This window comes from Musa acuminata, chromosome BXJ2-1, assembly GCF_036884655.1.
Source record: "Musa acuminata AAA Group cultivar baxijiao chromosome BXJ2-1, Cavendish_Baxijiao_AAA, whole genome shotgun sequence".
In the NCBI taxonomy this organism is placed as follows: domain Eukaryota; kingdom Viridiplantae; phylum Streptophyta; class Magnoliopsida; order Zingiberales; family Musaceae; genus Musa; species Musa acuminata.
Genome location: NC_088338.1, coordinates 36693677 through 36701627, shown reverse-complemented (window position 1 = coordinate 36701627; position 7951 = coordinate 36693677).

Below are 7951 nucleotides of genomic sequence, written 5' to 3'. Positions count from 1 at the left end.
GATGTTACTCTTAATTTCTCTTCTCTCGATGTCATTAGTTTTTATTATCAATCTTACTTCTAACGGGTGAAAATCAATAATCCTTTATAATATTTCTCCTTTTTTAGCTTAGGAGTGAATATTTACATGCTATCTTATAATAGACCTCTCACCTCCTATAACTTAGTATCATAATTAAACTTAAGAGAAATGAAAAGACTCAAACAATGCTTAAAGAGAGAAATATAACACTTTACAAACTTTGAACTCTCACCTCCTACATCTTAGTATCATAATTAAACTTAAGAGGAAGAATGAAAAAACTCAAACAATGCTCAAAGAGAGAACTATAATACTTTACAAACTTTGAAATATATGCTCCAACAATCAAGTCCCCATGGAGCATTTATAGCCCCCAAAATACTTTCTAAAATTATAACATTTATACTATCACTTTGCATAGTACTACCATTGTAATAGTTGAAATGAAGCCATAATACTTGACTCCTATGGTGCTCTAGTTATAATTTTCGAAACAAAGCTATAGTGGTAGACTTCCACATGACACGGTGTTGTAATACTAAACTTCGACAATACTGTCATTATAATTTTTGACACTACATTGTAAAACTTAACTTTGGTAGTACTACTACTATCATATATAGTAATATTGCTGACATAGGTAGTTCAAACTATGTTTGGTCTTCTAATAACCTAAATTCGATTGAATTTTAAGCTTAATGACTTTCATGATAAGTGAGTTATGTTTTATTCCAATACTGATTTAAATTGGCCTAAAGTTAACTTGACTCATCAACCACTTATCAAGCATATCTTCAAAGCTTTGAGCACATTGTCCATTTTTTGAGCATATTATTTGATCTTTCAATACTTTGTTTGAACTTTCGGCACATCATTATATCCTATGACATATTGCCCGAACCTTCAACATGTCGACTTTATTATGATAACTAATTTTTCGGTGTGATATTCGATCCTTTAGGCAGAATGTCTAAACCTCAATCATAAAGTATGTTCTTCGACACATCAATCAATCCTCTGATTTGAAATCCAATTTTTGACACGATAATCTTTTAGTACAATATCCGACTCTTACTCAACATTTGGTTCTTCAAAAGTCCAAGTCTATGATTGAAATATTTATTACATTATTTATCTCAAAAGCATATTAGTTCATCAAATTTATTAATTGATTTCATTATCAAAATTTAAGTTTTAATAATCTCTTCCTTTTTTATGATAATAATTAATTGATGATAGGGTTTTAATAAGAGTTCCCCCTATCTATATGCCATCTTAACATAGGTAATGATAAATTTGAACTCAACTAAAAAGGACATATATCTTTTTAAATGCTTATCTTGAATTCAAGTTGATTTTGTCGATACTATAATTTATTCATTTCAAGCTCAAATGTCAATGAGCAATCAAGTTTTGAATTTTAAAATCTAATATTTAATCATCAGTAAGACATAATGCCAATAATTAGTCATAAACAAAGGATAAACATGACTTAACCATTTACATATGTTAACCATATAAAATAAACCATGAGATATAACCACTAAAAAATTCATATGTTAAAATATTATAATTTTTCTGATTTAGACATAAGTCATTGCTTCTGCCCTTTGTCATCAATAAAGATAAGCAAAAATTAAGCATGAGTTACTACTTTTCTCCCTTTATTATCAACACAAAGAAGAAATATGCACACAATAACAACTCAAGCTATTAAGTGCTAACAATCCAAAATACTTAAACAAAATCTTAAAATATTTATTAAGAGTCCCAATATATTAGTGAAGATATTTTTTTACTTTAAACCTAATATCCTACTTATACACAATATGAACTCATCACAATATATTTACCTTCAACTATAGATAGTGTAACATAATTTTATTTTTTGGATAACCAAGAAATAAGTACATGACTTAGAAACTAACATAATTTTCTATCTATTTTACATTTTATAAAGTCAATATTGACATAACTAATCAAATAAAAAATTATCAGATGATGTTCCTTTTAAGTATTTAAAAATTCGTTTTATAGCTTTAAGATGAGACTCTTTAGGATTTTGATTAGAACCTAGCATAAAAACCTATATTGAATATAATATTAGGTCTTATAGTAGTGAGATATAATAAACTTTCTATCATATTTCTATCGGTCTTTCGATTAAAAGATTCACCATCATTATCAATGTCCTTAGAATTTTTTATATTAAATCTTTTAAGTAGGTCCTGCATATGCTTAGTTCGACTAAAAAATTCACCATTAGATTCTTGAATTTGTAAGACTAAGAAAAATGTTAATTCACCTATTAGGCTTATATTAAAGTCTTGGTTCATATTTTTGGCAATTGATTCACGTAAGTGTCATTAGTAGAACTAAAAATAATATAAACCAATATAAATTTAAATAACAAAAATATCATCATTAAAATATTTAATAAATAAGATGATGTCAACCTTACTTTTTAAAAATTATTTTGACTTAAAAAGAAGTTAAATCACTTGTACTAACCTAGGATTTTGCTTTAACTTGTAGAGAGATTTACATAATTTATAAATATGATATGAATAAAGATTATGTTCAAATCCTTTGACATAAACCTCTTCTAATTAAAGCCACGTAGAAAAATATTTTTAACATCCATTTGAAATAGTTTAAAATGTTAATAAGTATAGACAAGGAGTATTCTTATGGCTTCAAGTTTATCAATAAGTGTGAAGGTTTTTTCATAATCTGTATCTTATTCTTAGTTGAAACCTTTGGCCATAATCTGACATTGTTTTGAATCACAACGCCTTATCATGTTACTTATCTAAAGATCCATTTAATATCAATTACAAGATGATCACTAGATTTAGGAACAAATATTCAAACTTGATTTCTCTTAAATTAATTAAGTTCTTCATTCATCATCGAGATTCATGAACCATTTTTAAGAGTATCATCAATGTAATTAGGCTCAATTTAAGATAAAAAATAGTATTCACATAAATATTTTATAAAGAAGAATAAGTTTGAATATGTTTTGATATTTTCTCAATAATTAGCTTAATAGGATATGCATCTATATATTTTCATTCCTTAGTAAAGTTCCTTCGAAAGTAGATATATACTAGTTGCTTTAGGGAGTAGAATTATTATTCAAATTTAAAATTTCATGTTTATAACAATCATCATCAAAATCAATTTTCTTAATTTGAGGAGATTCATTAAAAATAACATGAATAGATTTTTCAACAACTAAAGATTTTTATTAAAAACTCTATAAACTTTAAAAAATAGAAGAGTATCCAAGAAAAATACCTTCATTGAATTTAGTATAAAATTTTCCTAAAGAATCATTGCTAATCAAAATAAAACATTTATAACTAAAAACTTTAAAATATGAAATATTGAGCTTTTTATTGTTTCATAACTTATAAGGAGTTTTTGATAAATATGGTGATGACATAGCAAACTATGGTAATAGATTTAGTCTAAGAATATTTAAGAAAGCTACATTCATTAAGGATGATCCTAACCATCTCTTAGAAAGCTCTTATTCTTTCTCTCAATAATTCTATTTTATTATTAGTTTCTCCGTGAGAAAAAGTTATGGTTATACTCATTTGAATCATAAAATTCTTAAAATTTCTAAATTTTAAATTCACTATTATGATCACTATGAATCGATGAATCATAAAACTTTTTTATTTTTAAATTATTTATAAAATATTTAAAATAATTATTTTTATTTACTAAAAAATATGTTCAAGTGTATATTTACTAAACAATCACAATAATCATCATCAAAATTAATTTTCTTAATTTGAGGAGATTCATTAAAAATAACATGAATAGATTCTTCAACGACTAAAGATTTTTTATTGAAAACTCTATAAACTTAAAAAAATAGAAGAATATCCAAGAAAAATATCTTCATTGAATTTAGTATAAAATTTTCTGAAAGAATCGTTACTAATCAGAATAAAATGTTTATAATTAAAAATTTTAAAATATAAAATGTTGGACCTTTTGTTGTTCCATAACTTATAAGGAGTTTTTGATAAATATGGTGATGACATAGCAAACTATGGTAATAGATTTAGTCCAAGAATATTTGAGAAAGCTATATTCATTGAGGATGGACCTAATCATCTCTTGTAATCTCTTATTCTTTCTCTCAATAATTCTATTTTATTATGAATTTCTTGGAGAGAAGTTATGGTTACACCCATTTAAATCATAAAATTCTTAAAATTTATGAATTTTAAATTCACTACTATAATCACTATGAATCGATGAATCATAAAGCTTTTTTTATGTTAAAATTATTTATAAAATTTAATAAAATATTTAAAATAATTATTTTTATTTACTAAAAAATATGTTCAAGGGTATATTTACTAAGCAATCACAATTGCATATTTACTATTAGGAAATCTAATGGTGATCCACACTATAAAAGCTATTATTATTTAGGCCACTGCTCAACTGCTCAACACTATAAAAGCTATTATTATTTATAAAAGCTATAAAAATATGTTCAAGTGTGAGACTAATTGAAGGTGTTACAATCACCATTAACCAAAATACTTAAGTGTACACTTATCAGACCCTTTTAAACCAATCATAAGCTTTGCCCACTTTTGATGTGGGACTAATTGAGAGTGCTATAATCTCCCCCACTGAATTTGGCTTGACACCCTATCACTATGCCCAAATATTAGGTTAGCTTTGATACTAAATGTCATGACCCAAGCCTGATGGGCTAGCTAACTAACCTACAACTCTCGTTTGGTCCAAACCATTAACTAAAATGCTTAAGTTGGAGTTATTATAGCATACTCATCAGACTCTTATAAGCCAATCATAGTCTTTGCCCTCTTCCGGTATGAGACTAATTGGGGGTGTTACAGATGTGAAAACGTTCCTCAAATCGCTACACGATCTTCTTCTCCATGTGCACCATGTGATCAAGAAGGGGTTAGCCCTTCTTGCTGTCCACACACCATTAATTGGGGCTGTTGGCTGAGGAAGAGAGGAGAGAGAGGAGAATAGGAGGGGAGGCCAAGAGGTGACTAGCTTACCTTAATGGATCCTACCCTATTGGGTACGAAATCTCTATCTAATTACCCAAGCTTATTAGACTAGTAGATCTTTGTTCAATAATCTCTCATTAGCTCTTATTGGATCTTATCTATAAGATTCAATAATTCAAGGGCTTATTGGATATCCAATAAAATAGGGGCTCCAATAGATATCCCATATTCGAACCTCTACTCGTCGTAACACCTACTATATGTGTGTGACCCTCTAAGCCCAATATCGAACTACTATGAGTCATACCTATTAGAACTCTTTCTGACTTAGTGAATTATCATCTCCATAATAATTCACTTGACTCATTGATTACAAACGTACTAGGCCACTACGTCATAGTCCCCAAATGATATAAGAGAATCCAATCCATTAAACATGTCTATCTTTAGTTATTATATATTTATTGTCCCTCATCTATCTAATATCCCAAAAACTATATATCAGGTATGATACTGTTAGGCCCAAATGGAATCTACTCGAGTCTCGCTCTAATCGGATTCTCCTAGAGAACTCTTTTTTCTCTCAATCCAAATGACCCTAGCTAAGGATTTGCCTAAGCAAGAATAAATAAGATATTCTTCTTATGATACCAAGTATGAATGATCCTTTATCGATACTTAATTACTCATAAAGTTGATTGTCACTCATAATGATCGATTGCTCTAGATTTAAAACTTCTAGACATATAAGTCTGGTATCAAAGAGTAGAGTACTCATTTAGGACATCCTTAATGTCTCAAATCTAAGAATTAAACACACAATTGAGATTACAAAATCATTGCCTGATAATGAGGTATCATTAACTATCCAGCATTCCGTGAGTGGATCAATTAGGGAACTCATTCTCTAATAAGCACCTGCACTATATCCCTAGTGTCCCCACATGAGTAGCTATGAGACCAGCTACCTCCATTATATGGATGAGTATACAACACACTAGTCTATCCAGTTATCTTGATATCCTTCTCAAATAACCTATGATTGAGATTATTTAGGGTTTATGTTTAAAGGTGAACTAGTCTTATTATCATGATCTCATCATGATCTGATTCCCATTGCATAAATCCATGAACATCATAATATATGCAACATGCAACATAAAGTGAGAAAACACTAATATTAATAATAAATAAAAAGATTATGTAGCGTATCACATATGCCATCACTCACATGATTGACTTGCAATGTATGACTAGCAATCTCTCACTTAACTTAAAGCTAATCACCTATGTATCTGGTCCCCATTAAATGCTTGTGAAGCTCAAAGATAATATGAAATAATGGCTTCTTTAGTGGATCTGCAATATTATCTTCGAATGAAACTCTTTCCACTACTACATCTCCGTGAGACACGAACTCTTTAATTAGGTGGAACCTCCTCATAACGTACTTGGACTTCTGATGAGACTTGGGTTCCTTTACTTGAGCAATCGCCACATTATTATTGTAAAATAAGGGAATCAACTCCTTGCTACTCGGCATGACTCCTATATCTATGATGAACTTCTTCATTCAGACTCCCTCCTTTGTTGCTTCTGTTATAGTAATGTACTCCACCTTTATGGACGAGTTAGCAATAGTATCTTGCTTGGAACTCTTCCAGCATATTGCTCCTCCATTCAGGGTGAACATATACCTTGAGTTAGATTTGCTATCATCGACATTGGACTAGAGACTCGAGTTCGTGTAGCTCTCTATCCTATAGCTACTTCCTCCATATACCAATACAAGATCTTTAATCATTCTCAAGTACTTAAGGATACACTTTACTGTATTCTAGTGTTCCAAACCTAGATCTGTTTAATATATACTCATAACACTTAGAGCATGTGTTATATCAAGCCTGGTATATAGCATAGCATATATGATAAATCCTATCGCTGAGGCATAGGTTATCCTTTCCATGACTACCCTTTCTTCAATAGTTTTTGGGGACATACTCCTAGAAAGTGATATTTCATGTCTCATCAGTATGAGACATCTCTTGAAATTTTTTATGCTAAACCTTTTGATAATGGTGTCTATGTACTTGGACTGGGATAAGCTAAGCATTCTCTTTGATCTATCTTTATAGATTTAAATCCCCAAGATATATGATACTTCCTCTAAGTCCTTCTAAAATGTATAGATAGCCAAGCCTTTACTGTGAAGAGCATTCCTACATCATTCCCAATGATCAGGATGTCATCCATGTATAATACCAAAAAAGTGATAATACTCCCACTTACCTTCTTATACACACAAGGCTTATCTTTGTTCTTAACAAAGTCATAAGATCTAATTGCCTTATCAAATCTTATGTTCCAACTTCATTAGTCCATAGATGGACCTAAGCAATTTGTATACCTTATTTGGACTCTCCTTAGACATGAATCTCTTAGGTTATATCTTATACACCTCTTTCTTGAGGTTATTATTGAGGAACATAGTTTTTACATCCATCTGCTAGATCTCATAGTCATAATGTGCTGCAATAGTTAATAGAATTTAGATACATTTTAGCATGACTACAATTGAAAAGGTTTTATCATAGTCAACACCTTACCTTTGACGATACCCCTTAGCCACTAGCCTTACCTTATAGGTCTCTACCTTTCTATCTACTCCGATTTTTTTCTTGAAGATCTATTTGTAACCAATATGTACGATACCCTCAGGTGCATTAACTAGGTTTAAAACCTTATTGGAGTATATGAAATCCATCTCAGAATTTATGGCTTCTTGCCACTTCCCAAAGTCTACACTCATAATAGCCTCCTTGTAGGTTTGAGGATCAATATCCTCAACATTCTCTCTTTTGATATGTCTCACATAACTCTTAAGAGGATGAGATACTTTGCCAGACTAA